This window comes from Schistocerca cancellata, chromosome 2, assembly GCF_023864275.1.
Source record: "Schistocerca cancellata isolate TAMUIC-IGC-003103 chromosome 2, iqSchCanc2.1, whole genome shotgun sequence".
Lineage (NCBI taxonomy): Eukaryota > Metazoa > Arthropoda > Insecta > Orthoptera > Acrididae > Schistocerca > Schistocerca cancellata.
In genome coordinates this window covers 518,054,027-518,067,871 of record NC_064627.1, presented here as the reverse complement: position 1 = coordinate 518,067,871, position 13,845 = coordinate 518,054,027, and the positions used below count along the sequence as shown (strand labels likewise).

The 13,845-nt window shown below is 45.2% G+C and overlaps 1 protein-coding gene across 7 annotated transcripts in view; it reads left to right on the top strand.

Moving 5' to 3' along the window:
- LOC126162070 (uncharacterized) overlaps window positions 1-13,845 on the top strand; it is a 51,588-nt gene that overhangs the window by 10,905 nt on the left and 26,838 nt on the right. The window contains exon 2 of one of the 7 annotated variants that reach the window (XR_007535016.1): window positions 11,848-11,972. The exons of the other annotated variants lie outside the window; for them this stretch is intronic. The gene's annotated coding sequence lies outside the window, so the exon portion shown is untranslated. The remainder of the gene's footprint in view (window positions 1-11,847; window positions 11,973-13,845) is intronic. 7 annotated transcript variants of the gene reach the window in all.

Here is a 13,845-nt window from a genome sequence, read left to right as displayed (position 1 = left end):
ATCATCTAAAACACTAGTGTACTTGTTTTGTCCCACTGCATACAAAGCAGTGTATCCATTGTTAACTTATCCTATGGGATTGTTAAATATATTTGTAGTGGGGGTGATGCCTCATGTTTCTATTTTGTGTTATAACATAATAGGCAACAATCATGGATGTTTAACAGGATCCCTTAACAGGCATGGCTGTGGATGCAGTGCTACAGCGATTTCTACAACAACAGACAGAGGAACAGAAATGTCAGGAAGCCTTATTGTCTGCATTGCTCTTCTGGCAGTCAACTACGCGTCTACCACTGTTCCTGCTTTATGACGAGATGGAGGAAGAGTGGGAGGCATATGAGAAGCACATCTGGCATCACTAGTAACATTTCAGATAACTGATCCATTTGGTGTCAGATCGCTTTTCCTGTCGTGGATCTCACCCAATATGTAAAAACTTTTGTCAAAAGTGACCCCTCTCTTGGAACCAATTATTTATTGTTATTTGTTAACCAAACAATGGAAAATCCAAGATGGAATGTAACAATATTACGAAAAGGAAGTTGCTACTCGCCACATAGTGGAGATGCTGAGTCGCAGATAGGCACAACAAAAAGATTTCACAAAATACGCATTCGGCCAACAAGGCCTTTGTCAAAAAATAGACTACACACACACACACACACACACACTCAACTCACAAACACATACATGTCCACAGTCTCTGGCAGCTGAAGCTAGACTACAAGAGCAACAGCAGGGACAAGGTGGAGAGAGGTTAGGGCAGCTAGGTGCAGTCGGTAGGTTAGACAGAGGGCAGGAGGAGAGAAGGGTGGTGAGGGAGTAGCAGAAAAGGGGAGTAGTAAAAGACTGGGTGCGTTGGCGGAATAGATGGCAGTTTAGTGCAGGAATGGGAACCGGGAAGGGACTGGATGGTTGAGGACAACGACTGACAAAGATTGAGGCCACGCGAATTACAGGAATATCGGACATATTGCAGGGAGAGTTCCCACCTGCGCAGTTCTGAAAAATTGGTATTGGTGGGAAGGCACAGGCTGTGAAATCCTTCATGCTCAGCAGCTGGGTGGTCCAGTTGTTCCTTGGCCCCAGTTTGTCGGTGGCTATTCATGCGGACAGACAGCTTGTTGGTTTACATGCTCACATAGAATTCGGCACAATGGTTGCATCGTAGCTTGTAGATCATGTGATTAGTTTCACAGGTAGCCCTGCCTTTGTTGGGTAGGTGATGTTTTCAGACTGGAGTAGATGGTGGTGGGAAGATGTATGGGACAGGTCTTGCATCTAGGTCTTTTACAGGGATATGAGCCATGAGGTAAGGGATTGGGAGCAGGGGTTGTGTAAGGATGGACGAGTATATTGTGTACGTTCAGTGGATGGCGGAATACCACTGTGGAAGGGGTGGGAAGGATAGTGGGCAGGACTTTTCTCATTTCAGGGCACGACAAGAGATAGTCAAAACCCTAGCAGAGAATTCATTTGCTCCAGTCCTGGGTGATACTGAGTTACGAGGGAATGCTCCTCTGTGGCTGGATGGTGAGACTTTGGGAAGTGGTGGGTGACTGGAAAGATAAGGGACGAAAGATTTGTTTTTGTACGAGGTTGGGAGGATAATTATGGTCTGTAAAGGCTTCAGTGAGACCCTCATTATATGTCAAGAAGGACTGCTCATCACTGCAGATGCGATGGCTATGGGTGGCTAGGCTGTATGGAAGGGAATTCTTGGTAAGAAACAGGTGGCAGCTGTCAAAGTGGAGGTATTGCAAGTGGTTAGTAAGTTAGTATGGACAGAAATACTGATGTAGCCATTTTTGAGGTGGAGTTCAACATCTAGGAAGGTGACGTGTTTGAGTTGATTAGGACCAGGTGAAGCGAATATTGGAGAAGGTGTTGAGGTTCTGGAGGAACATGGATAGAGTCTCCTCACCCTCAGTCCAGATTGCAAAGATGTCATCAATGAATCTGAATCACATAAGAGGTTTAGGGTTGTGGGTGTTTGGAAGGATTCCTCTAGATGGCCCATGAATAGGTTGGCATAGGATGAAGCCATGCACATGCCCATAGCGGACTTGTTTGTAGGTAATGCCATCAAAGGAGAACTGTGAGGATATAGTTGGTCATGGTGACTAGGAAGGAGGTTGTTGGTTTGGAATCTGTCAGGCATTGGGAAAGGTAGTATTGAATAGCGGTAAGGCCATGGGCATTAGGGATGTTAGTGTAAAGGGAGGTGGCATCAATAGTGAAGGGCGGGGTACAATGTGGTAAAGGAACAGGAATTGTGAAGAATCAATGGAAGAAATGGTTTGTATCTTTTATATAGGGGGGTGAGTGACCTTCAACAAACAGTGGCCAAGAAACAATTGGACCATCGTGTTGCTGAAGAACTTGCTGCACAACATTACATTCTTTATTTCAGTGACTGCTTCACAGCCTATGCAATATGGATCCATCCCACCAACACCAACTTTTCGGAACTGTGCAGGTGGGAACTCTCCCTGCAATATATCCTACTTTCCCATAACCCTCCTGGCCTCAACCTTCGTTAGTCATTGTCCTCACCCATCCAGTCCCTTCCCTGTTCCCATTCCAGCACTACACAGCCCTCTATTCCACAAACGCACCCAGTCATTTTACTTCTCCCCTTTTTCCCCTACCACCACCCCCCTCCACTCCCACCCCACTCCTCCTCCGCCCTCCATCTAACCTACTAACTGCACCTAGTTTCCCTACCTTCTCTCCACCTCATCCTGTAATGCTCCCCAGCAGCACTTCACCATCCCCCACCCCTACCCAGCTATACCTCCCCATCTCCGCCCCAGCCTCCTCCTTACCCCCATTGAGTTGTCTCTTCCCTCATCCACTGCTGCTGCTGCTCGTAGTCTGGTTTCAGCTGCCAGAGACTCAGGTCAGGTGTGTGTGACTTTCGTTTGTGTGAGTGTGTGCGTCTTGTCTATTTTTGAAAAAGGGCTCATTGGCCGAAAGCTTATTTAGTGACAGTCTTTTTGTTGTGCCTATCTGTGACCCAGCATCTTCGCTATATGGTGAGTAGCAACTATCCTTTCCATAATATTGTTATTTGTTAACTACATACTTTCACTGACATTGCCGGATCTCATGTGGAATTTTATCCGTGTCATAAACAGCCTAACCAGTCATAGTGCACAGGGTCAGTTGAACTGCAGGGACATAGTAGGAAATGTCATTTTGGGTCTCTGGTGGTTTAGGAATCATATGCAGATGAGATGATTATGGATGCAATCATTTGGGTGGCTCCAGATAAGGAGGTGTGTCATAAAGCTCTACAGTATGACCCCCCCCCCCCTCCCCGTCTTTGGACGAGTTTTAAAGCGAGGCACAATCTTTTGAAGTTTCCCAGGCCACAGGCTGTCAGGCTTCTGGGGCGAGGTGGCAGCTTTTGCGTCAGACATGGGAGAGGGTTCCGTCATAGCTGACACAACAAATGTTGCAACAGTAGAGCACCAGCACTGCCACACTCTGGTTCCGTCTCGTAAACTAGTAAGTCATTCTCCCTCTCCCCCAACCGGCACTCATTTCTTTCATTACCTGCCTGCTCCAGGCAGAGATCACTAGTGCTGAAATGGGAAACAATTCTGCAATCAGACCCCGAATACCATGCAATGTTGACTGGCTGCCATATCCTCCTCTGCCACGGGGTATGGTATCATACCACTCTCCTGGTCATTGTTGACTTTCAGACTTTGGCATCACTACTACTCATACAGGTAGCTCCTCTGTTGGTGTGTTCCAGTCCTCCCTCCCTGGAAAAATTGTGGGCAGTCGTGGGAATCAAACCCAAGTCCTCAGCATGAGAATCAGGTGTGCTGACTACTTGGCTATGGAGGCAGGCAGCTCATTATTGTGACATTCCTAAAATTGTTTTGACAGCTACTCAGTTTTTTTTAAATCACCAGGGAATCCATTAAAAATAAAAGAAACTGCAGGAGGTATACTGTCCACCAACATAAGTATGCCTAACTCTACGTCTGTCAATGTCCCCATTTCCATGTCTCAGTCCTAAGGAATGCCGTATGCTATAAATCTACAAATAACACATTTGTATGTTTTCCTGTATTGTTTGTAATAATCATGCTACCTTTCCCTATTGTTATGTTGTCTTCTTCCAAACATTAAGCCAGGAACCCATAAGGGTGTGTTGATTGCCTTGTCACAACAAAACCACAGAATTTATTGGTTACACAAAACTTCATTTTGGTTCACTTTTTGCAGCTCAAAATCATAGGTGTTTGTCATCATTATTGCACTTCATTGCCGAAAGTTGCTTATAGAAGGGCCAAGGTGCCTGTAACTGTGGAAACGTATTCAGTCCTAAATTTCCACCCATGTTGAGGTGCAGCTCACATGTCTACCCATTCACACAATTTTCTCTTGCTCACACCCCTGCATATTAAAGCTCCAGCCATTTGAAATATTGACAAAGCATTGTTTTACTCTTCATCGTCTATAAAGTGCAACCTCCTTTGAAAGAAAGTTTTCCAGCAAGTGACTTGAGTTGTAGATTTATTTTTGACCTATGGGACAACAGCAGACAGCCCACTAAATTATCTTCCAGTACTTGTGTTTTTAAAATATTTTTGATGTGTGTTGTGTTTCTTCTGCAACATAATAATTTGGATTTTTAGAACTTTAAACAGTCCATAATCATATTGTTTTCTTCTCCATCAAACATTGTTTAATTTGAAACAGTCTTTGATTGTGAAAATAACAATAACATCTGAATATCATACTACGTGTTACATTTTAAGCTGTAGATAGGAAAAAAATAACCCAATGATGATACACTTTACTGTAATCAAGTCAAGTATATTTTAGATCCTCCTGTGGGTCCGGGGGCAAGAATAGGCCTGAGGTATTCCTGCCTGTCGTAGGAGACTAAAAGGAGTTTCACATGTTTCGGCCTTTCTGTGATAGTCCCATGTAGGGTTTGACCTCCAGTCTTCAAAATTTTCCCGAAGAGCGAGCCAATTGGGGGAGGGCGCCTTACATTGTGCATTGTGTCCATCGTGCATTGAGATCTGTAGCCCATTTTCTCGTCGTCACATTTCAGTCCTGCACATTCTCCATCTCTTGGTCGTGGACACCTTCCTGGGTGCGTTTACCACCAGGCACTATGCAGTGTCACTTTCTGTGTTGACGATGACTGTGTACTTCTTTGCACCTGATATCCAGGACGTTACCCAGTCCGTTGTAGTGAGGCTGCCATGTACCGTGTTGGTTGTAGCCCCCTGACCTCACAGGGATCGCTCTGCTGATGCCTGCACTGTTAACTCCCCACATGTGCCAAGGGCTAGATGCCCATCCCCATGAGTCATCGAGACTCCCGGGCAATGGCCATCCTGCCAGGTGGCCTTTGCTGCGGCTATGTGGCACCCATGGGGAGGGCCCCTGGTCGGAGTGGGTGGCATCAGGGCAGATGACACGCGATGAAGCATAGTCCACCATCTCTTGCTGGTGGTAAAACACCAGCAGTCTCTAAGCGTTCAAGAGCTCAATACAGCGCACATAAGTACAACCCCAAATCGTTTCCCTCCCTGGCCACACCATGGGAGGAATATCAGGCTAAGGATGGCAGGGGATCTTATTCACCCCGTTATCTTGTATGTTCGAGAGCTGATGGGGAATCTTTCATGACGATGAATCCTCAGTTTTTTGTTGAGCACTTAGAGGACAAGTGTGGGGAGGTGGAGGGATTGTCCAAAATGAGATCTTTTGGGCCAGTCTTGATCAAAACAGCATTCTCTGCCCAGTCATGGACGTTTTTCGCTTGTGACAAGCTGGGGAATGTTTCTGTAACCATCACACCCCATAAGAGCTTAAATATGGTCCAGTGTATCATATTTCACAGGGGCATTCTTTTGCAGTCAGACGATGAGGTGCACGCCATTTTTGAGCAGCAAGGTGTACATTTCGTCCGGCGTGGTCACCAGGGTCCAGGGATCATCAGGTTGCCACCAGTGCTTTCATCTTGGCCTTCGAGGGTGATACATTGCCCGAGAAGGTCAAGGTGATGGTCCACCGCTGTGATGTAAAGCCCTATATCCCTCCCCCGATGCGATGCTTTAAGTACTGGATGTTCAGCCATATGTCTTCCCACTATACTTCTGGCATTACATGTCGAGATTACAGACGCCCATCGCATCCAAATACTCCATGTGCCCCGCCTCCCATCTATGTCAACTGTGGAAAGCACCATTCGCCTTGCTCGCCAGACTGCAGAAGTCTCCAGAAAGAAAGAAAATCATGGAGTACAACACCCTGGACCAACTGACCTACACTGAGGCTAAGAGAAAATTTGAACACCTGCACCCTTATGTATGACATCATCTTACGCCGCTGCTACAACAGTTCTGGCACCATCAGCTCCGCCAACCCCAGTCACCTCTCAGAGCCGGAAGACCAAACTGCCCCCTTGATGATGTGGGGAATTTCCCTCCCTCTTGCTCCCGCACCACCTACTTCGGGAGCAACACCCCCCCCCCCCTCCAACCATTGGGGATGTCCGTCCCCACTTCTAAGCTGGAGAAGCGTACGTCTTCTTTGGCTTCTCTTGCTAGGAAAGATGCCCTTGGGTCACTCCCTTCCCAGGTTTCTGCTAGTGGGAAAGATGACACCTGCCAGTGGCTAAAGAGCTCAAAAGCAGCTGGTCATAAGACTTCACATTCATCCTCAGTCCCGGAGACTGAGCCATTGAAGTCCTTCCAGACAGGGAAACACAAGGAGCAGTGAGAGAAATCCAAAAAGAAGACCCCTAAGACCAAGGAAATTGCGGTGGCACCCACACTACCACTACCTACAACCTCTGCGTCTGAGAATGGGCTAGAGATTCTGGCGTCCACTGAGGACCTAGATCTCGCCAGACCCTCAGACACAATGGCTATAGACTGCTCAGGCAATAAGTCAGTCGCAGCAGGTGACCCTGAGGCATAAACTGTCTCATTGAATGTTGCATGCCTTCCCAGTCTCACGATGACGTGATCCTCCAGTGGAATTGCGGTGGTTTTTTTCCACTGCCTGGCTGAGCTACAGCAACTGTTAAGCTTTACACCTGCTCTCTGCATTGCCCTCCAGGAAACCTGGTTCCCGGCGGTGCTGACCCCTGCCCTCCGCAGCTATAAGGGGTATTACAGGAACCGTAGCGACTATAATCGAGTGTCAGGTGGAGTTTGCGTTTATGTCCTAAACTCAGTCTGTAGTGACACTGTGCCCCTTCAAACCCCTATTGAAGCTGTGGCTGTCAGAATAAGTTCGACACAGGAAATAATTGTCTGCAAGTATATCTTCCTCCAGATGGTGCAGTACCCCTGAATGTATTAGCTGCACTAATTGATGAACTCCCTAAACCTTTCATACTTTTGGGAGATTTTAACTCCCGTAACCCCGTGTGGGGTGGCACCGTGCTTACGGGCCGAGCCAGAGATGTCGAAACTTTACTGTCTCAGTTCGACCTCTGCCTCTTAAATACTGGGGCCACCACACATTTCAGTGTGGCTCATGGTAGTTACTTGGACATTGATATATCAATTTGCAGCCCAGGACTTTTCCCACCTATCCACTGGAGAGCACATGACAACCTGTGTGGTAGTGACCACTTCCCCATTTTTCTGTCACTGCCCTGGCGTCAGGCTCATGGACGCCTGCCCAGATGGGCTTTAAACAAGGCGGACTGGGAAACTTTCACCTCTGCTGTCACCATGGAATCTCCCCCACATGCTGCCATCAATGTGATGGTTGGAGCAAGAAGTGTCTACAACAATTGTTTCTGCGACAGAAAACGCGATCTTTCGCTCTTTTGGGTGCCCCCAGCGTAAGGCAGTCACTTGGTGGTCGCCAGACGTCATTGAAGCATTTAAGGAGCGTCGGCGAGCTCTGCAGCGGCATAAGCAGTATCTTTCCCTGGAGCACCTCATAGCCTTTAAATGACTCCGTGCCTGTGTTCACCATCTTATCAGACGACGGAAGCAGGAGTGTTGGGAGAGATACGTCTCAACCATTGGGTGCCATATGTCACCTTACCAAGTCTGGGCAAAGATCACGCGTCTTTTCGGATACCAGACCCCAACAGGTGTTCCCGATTGCCGAGCACTTTGCTCGAACCTTTGCATTGGAAAATTATCCTCCAGCCTTTCACATTCTCAAACAGCGACTGGAAGTGGAAGTCCTCTCATTCACTATACACCACAGTGAATCCTTAACACCCTATTTACAGAGTGGGAGCTCCTCAGTGCCCTTGCACATTGCCCCGACACAGTTCCTGGGCCAGATCGGATCCACAGCCAGGTGATTAGACATCTCTCATCTGACTGCAAGCGATATACCCACGTCATCTTGAACCGGATCTGGTGCGATGGCGTCTTTCCGTCACAATGGCATGAGAGCACCATCATTCCAGTGCTCAAACCCGGTAAAAACCCGCTTTATGTGGATAGCTATCGGCCCACCAACCTCACCAATATTCATTGTAAGCTGCTGGAACATATGGGTGTCGGCGGTTGGGTTGGGTCCTGGAGTCACATGGCCTACTGGCTCCATGTCAGGGCGGCTTTTTCCAGGGTCGCTCTACCACTGATAATCTTGTGTCCCTCAAGTCTGCCATCCGAACAGCCTTTTCCAGACGCCAACACCTGGTTGCCGTCTTTCTTGACATACGTAAATCATACGACACGACCTGGCAACGTCATATCCTCGCCAAATTGTATCAGCAGGGTCTTGGGGGCCCGCTCCCGATTTTTAACCAAAACTTCCTGTCGCTCCATACTGTCTGTGTCCAAATTGGTGCCTCCCGTAGTTCCATCCATATCCAGGAGAATGTATTCCCACAGGGCTCTGTATTGAGTGTCTCTCTATTTTTAGTGGCCATTAACAGTATAGCAGCAGCTGTCGGGTCCTCCATCTCACCTTCTCTGTGTGCAGACGACTTCTGCATTTCATACTGCTGCTCTAGTACTATTGTTGCTGAGCATAGCCTACGGGGAGCCATCCACAAGGTGCAGTCATGGGCTCTAGCCCATGGCTTCCAGTTTTTCGCCATGAAGACATGTGTCATGCATTTCTGTCGACATCGTACCGTTAATCTGGAACCAGTACTTTACCTTAATGACGGTCCACTCACTGTAGTGTAGACATATCGATTATTAGATCTGGTTTTCGACACTCGTTTGACTTGGTTTCCTCATCTTGGTCAGTTTAAACGGAAGTGTTGGCAGCACCTCAATGCCCTCCGCTGCCTGAGCAACACCAACTGGGGTGCAGATCACTCAACGCTGCTGCAGCTCTACTGAGCCCTTGTTCAATCCGCCTTGAGTATGGGAGTGTGATTTATGGTTCGGCGGCACCCTCAGCATTGCGTTTGCTCGACCCATTGCACCATTGCGAAGTTCAACTAATGATTGGAGCTTTTAGGATGAGTCTGATGACAAGCGTACTGGTGGAGGCTGGAGTCCCTCCATTGAAGATCAGACTTGCACAACTGCTCGCCAGTTATGTTGCACACATTTGTAGCTCTCCTGAACATCCTAATTACCGTCGTCTTTTCCCAAACACGCCGATTCACCTCCTGCATAGGTGGCCCAGGTCAGGGCTAATGTTTGCAGTTCGCATGTGATCGCTTCTGTCTGAACTGAAGTCCTTCCCTTCACCACCTCTCCTGGAGGTCCATTCACGTACACCTCTGTGGTGTAGCTGTAGGCCGAAGCTTTGCCTGGACCTTTCGTGTGGCCCTAAGGACTCTGTTAACCCTGCGGCTCTCCGCTGTCACTTCCTCTCGTTTCTTGAAGTGTTCAGGGGCTCTGAAGTGGTTTACACAGACAGCTCGATGGCTGATGGTAGTGTTAGCTTCGCCTTTGTCCACAGAGGCCGTATGGAACAGCATTCCTTGCCCGATGGCTGCTTTGTATTCACTGCAGAGCTGGTGGCCATATCTCGCGCACTTCAGTATATTCCTTCATGCCCCGAGGAATCGTTTCTTCTGTGTACTGGCTCCTTGAGCAGCCTACAGTGCTACCCCTCCCATCCTTTGGTGGCGTCCGTCCAGGAGTCCATCTATGACCTGGACCGGTCTTGTCGTTCAGTGGTGTTTGTGTGGACCCCAGGACACGTCAGCATCCCAGGCAACGAACTTGCCAACAGGCTGGCCCCGCTTCTGGAGATGGACATCTCTGAACTTAACCTGCGTTCTGACTTACGCCACAGGGTTTTTCAGCTTTGGGAGACAGAATGGCATAACAGTATGCACAACAAACTGCGTGTCATTAAGGAGACTTCGAAATTGTGGAAGTCTTCCTTGCGGGCTTCTCGCAGGGAATCAGTTGCCCTCTGCCGGCTTTGCATTGGCCACACCTGGGCGACCCACGGTTACCTCTTGCACCATGAAGACCCGCCTCAGTGTCGGTGCAGCGCCCAGTTGACAGTGGCCTATATTTTTGTGCACTGTCCGACTTTGACTGCCAAGCGACGATATCTTGGGTTACTGGATTCACTGTCGCTCATTTTATATGACAACACTTCATTGGCTGATTTAGTTTTATGTTTTATTCGTGAGGGTGGGTTTTATAATTTGATCTAAGTTTTAGCGCATGTCCTTTGTCCCCACCCTAAAAGCACTAGGGTGGAGGTTTTGATGTGTAGCAGAATGGCTGGCTTTTCCTTTTTATTGTCATGGTCGGCCAGCCACTGTAATCTGCTTTCTTGTTTTACTGTCTTCTGTTTCTAGCATCTCTGTTGTTTTCTTGTCCTCTTTTGTTCCTTTTAGTGTTCGTTGCCTTTCCTTCGTTCTTGTGGTTTTTCCTTTCTTTCCTTTTTGTGTTATATGTCTCGTCTGTTTTATTCTCACACTTTTGGCATTGTTTTATTAGAAACACAGGACCGATTACCTCTTAGTTTGCTCCCTTCTCCCCTCTCTTAAACCAACCAATCAAGTATATTTTACAAATTGCTTGATAATTATTTTTCTTCTATTGGAAGAGAATACAGCAACTCCAGGTGCTAATGTCGCATCTTTGTGAAAAAGTATATAAAATTTGAATGAAAACCAATCATCATTAATCAAATTTTAAACCACATTATGCCTCATAATGCACAGAACTTGTAATTCTCTCCCGATATTCTCTCCCGATGAATTTTGTACCTACCACTTACCATAGAAAGCATCACATAGTTTTGTCAGTAATGACAGTAGCTAAAATCTCCAATAGATGATCTTTTTATGTGCAGATTCTCACTAATGTTCCAAGCTCAGTCAGTTCGAGATCTAGAGAATGTGTTGAAGTTCCCCATGTTCATAAAAGCCTGCCCAAAGATATCAGCACAAACTAGCCGTCTAATAACAAATAAGTCAAACACTACCATAAAACCACAAACACTGCCATGACAGTGCCACCTCTTCATTTAGTAATATCATGACAGTGTGGTACATATGTTTTTTTTCCCCTTATCTGTAAATTGCACTTATTGATGTAGGTAACCTCCACAGTATGACTTTTAAGAGAATTAGTGGTGGTCTGTCAGTTGTTCGGCAGATGTCTAACAGTGCTTTGCAAATTATTTTTGTTTCGTTATATATTGTGTTGAGTTCTGACATAAGCTGTGCTGCAGTAGGCTTTGTTTTATTCAATCTTCAGTTTTTAGTCCATCTGAACATTGAGTACTAATTTTCACGAGGTTGTGTGCCATCATCATCTTGACCAGTGTTGGTTTTTATAATAAAAGCACATTAACAGACTTGCTTGAGTTAACACCACTACAATAATCAATATGTGTGTTAAAAGTCAGTAAGTTTTTCACTCTGCTTCACCTGCATGTGGCTTGTTGCAGGGAATGAGTACATAACACTGTGCCTTCCACATTGGTACCTGTCTTCCTTCACTGCAGTAATGAACAGCAGTCATGACAAAGAAATGATGCCTGTTCCTTTCCGACAAAGAGTGTCCTCTGGAAAGGTATTCCCTTTGTTTTGATGACAGTATGCAGCTCATTCCATCATGAAAACTATCATATGATGATGAAAGGATTAAAGGAAAACATTATTTCTCTATTATAAGCCCACTGTATTTGTGGTATTCCACACTTTCTCTCTCTCTCTCTCTCTCTCTCTCTCTCTCTCTCTCTCTCTCTCTCTCTCTATTTTGCTCTTTTGTGTGTGTGTGTGTGTGTGTGTGTGTGTGTGTGTGTGTGTGTGTGTGTTGAATCTGAATGAAATTTGCTGAGAAACAGTAACTAACATACTTTTTGATTACCTATTTGCTGCTTGCAGTTCCATTGTCTAGTAAATTAAAGTCTTTTGTGCTTTTAATTAAGGTAGGAAACTCAGATGTTTGCTTTATTGCAAAAAAAGATTAGAAACAGTATTATGGATGGAGAAAGAATCTCTGGCAGAATATCAAGCTTTAGAAGTCAGCAAAACATATTTCACAGGAATATTCAAAGTCTGATCACCAATGTGCTCCTATTTTGATGAGGATATAGAAGGCCTTTCAAGAGATGTACAGAAACCGATAAATGGCAGCAATTTATACAACAAAACACAAAATTCTTCAGTGGGAAGCTTTGACCCCAGTACGAGCACTGTTGATTGTCATAATTAGTGGAATTAGCTGAGAGAAACAACAACATAGACCATAAATCATTCTTCCAGAAAAAATGAAGTGCAAAATTGAACTGACAAGGAACAAATAAAATTAAAACTAAAATTGCTTATAATTTATCTGATGATAAAGGTTGCACACAATGTGACTGTCTTAAATCACTTTGGAATTGTGACTGATTATAGCCTCGTAAGATCTTGAGTAAAAATAGATACAAAGTTAGAAAGATACAGCCTCGTCCTGCAAGAAGTCAGAATTGCGGAGTAAGAGTAAGAGGTACACCAAATCAAACTGCACAGCAGGGTTAACATCTTAGAAAAATTTGATATAAATATATATACAAAAGGAACAGTTATTTAACATAGATTATCTAAGAATAGGGAGCTGTACCAGATTAAATTAAGCAAAAATAATGGCATTGTAGAACATGTAGATTATGCAGCAATAGACAAAAGAAACAAGTATTTAACAAGGTACTTAGGATAACAGCAAGTGATGTTGCAGATATGAATCAAGCATAAGAAAAGAAAATTTCAAATGGATTGAGGGCACCATTAAAGAGAATTGAATTGAATTTATTTTGATCCTGTAATATTACATTGTGTACAGTAAATGTACGTGTAATATAGGATATGTCAAAGTATTAACATTCTTTATCACTTATTTTTCCATACCTTTAGCTTACATTTTTACATCACTGATAATGAGTAACAATATATACAAATTTAATGGCATAAGTATTCTGCAACACTATAAAACTCTTTTTCAATGAGATAGTCTTTAAGTTTCTTTGGAAACTCATTGTGAAGTACACTATCTTGCAGGTTTTTGGGCAGACTTCTTAGTAGTCTGATACCAGAGTACTGGGGTCCTTTTTCTATCATTGCCAGTCGGTGGGGTATGCTCCGTACTTCATTCTTCCTTCTTGTATTGTGGGTGTGTACACTAGCATTTGTAATCCAGTCCTCACTACCTTTTGTGATGTACATTATTGTTTTGTATATATACAACGATGAAAAAGTTAAGATACCTAAATTCTTGAAACAGTTTCTGCACGTTTCAGAGGTCTTTCTTCTTAAAATGGTCCTAATTGCTTTTTTTTGTAATGTGAACACTCGTTTTGTCTCTTGTTTGTTTGAGTTTCCCCACACAGTCACTCCATACTGTAAGTATGGTTCGAAAAGTCCATGATACACTGTACACAGAAGGTTCTTGTCTGAATACTGTG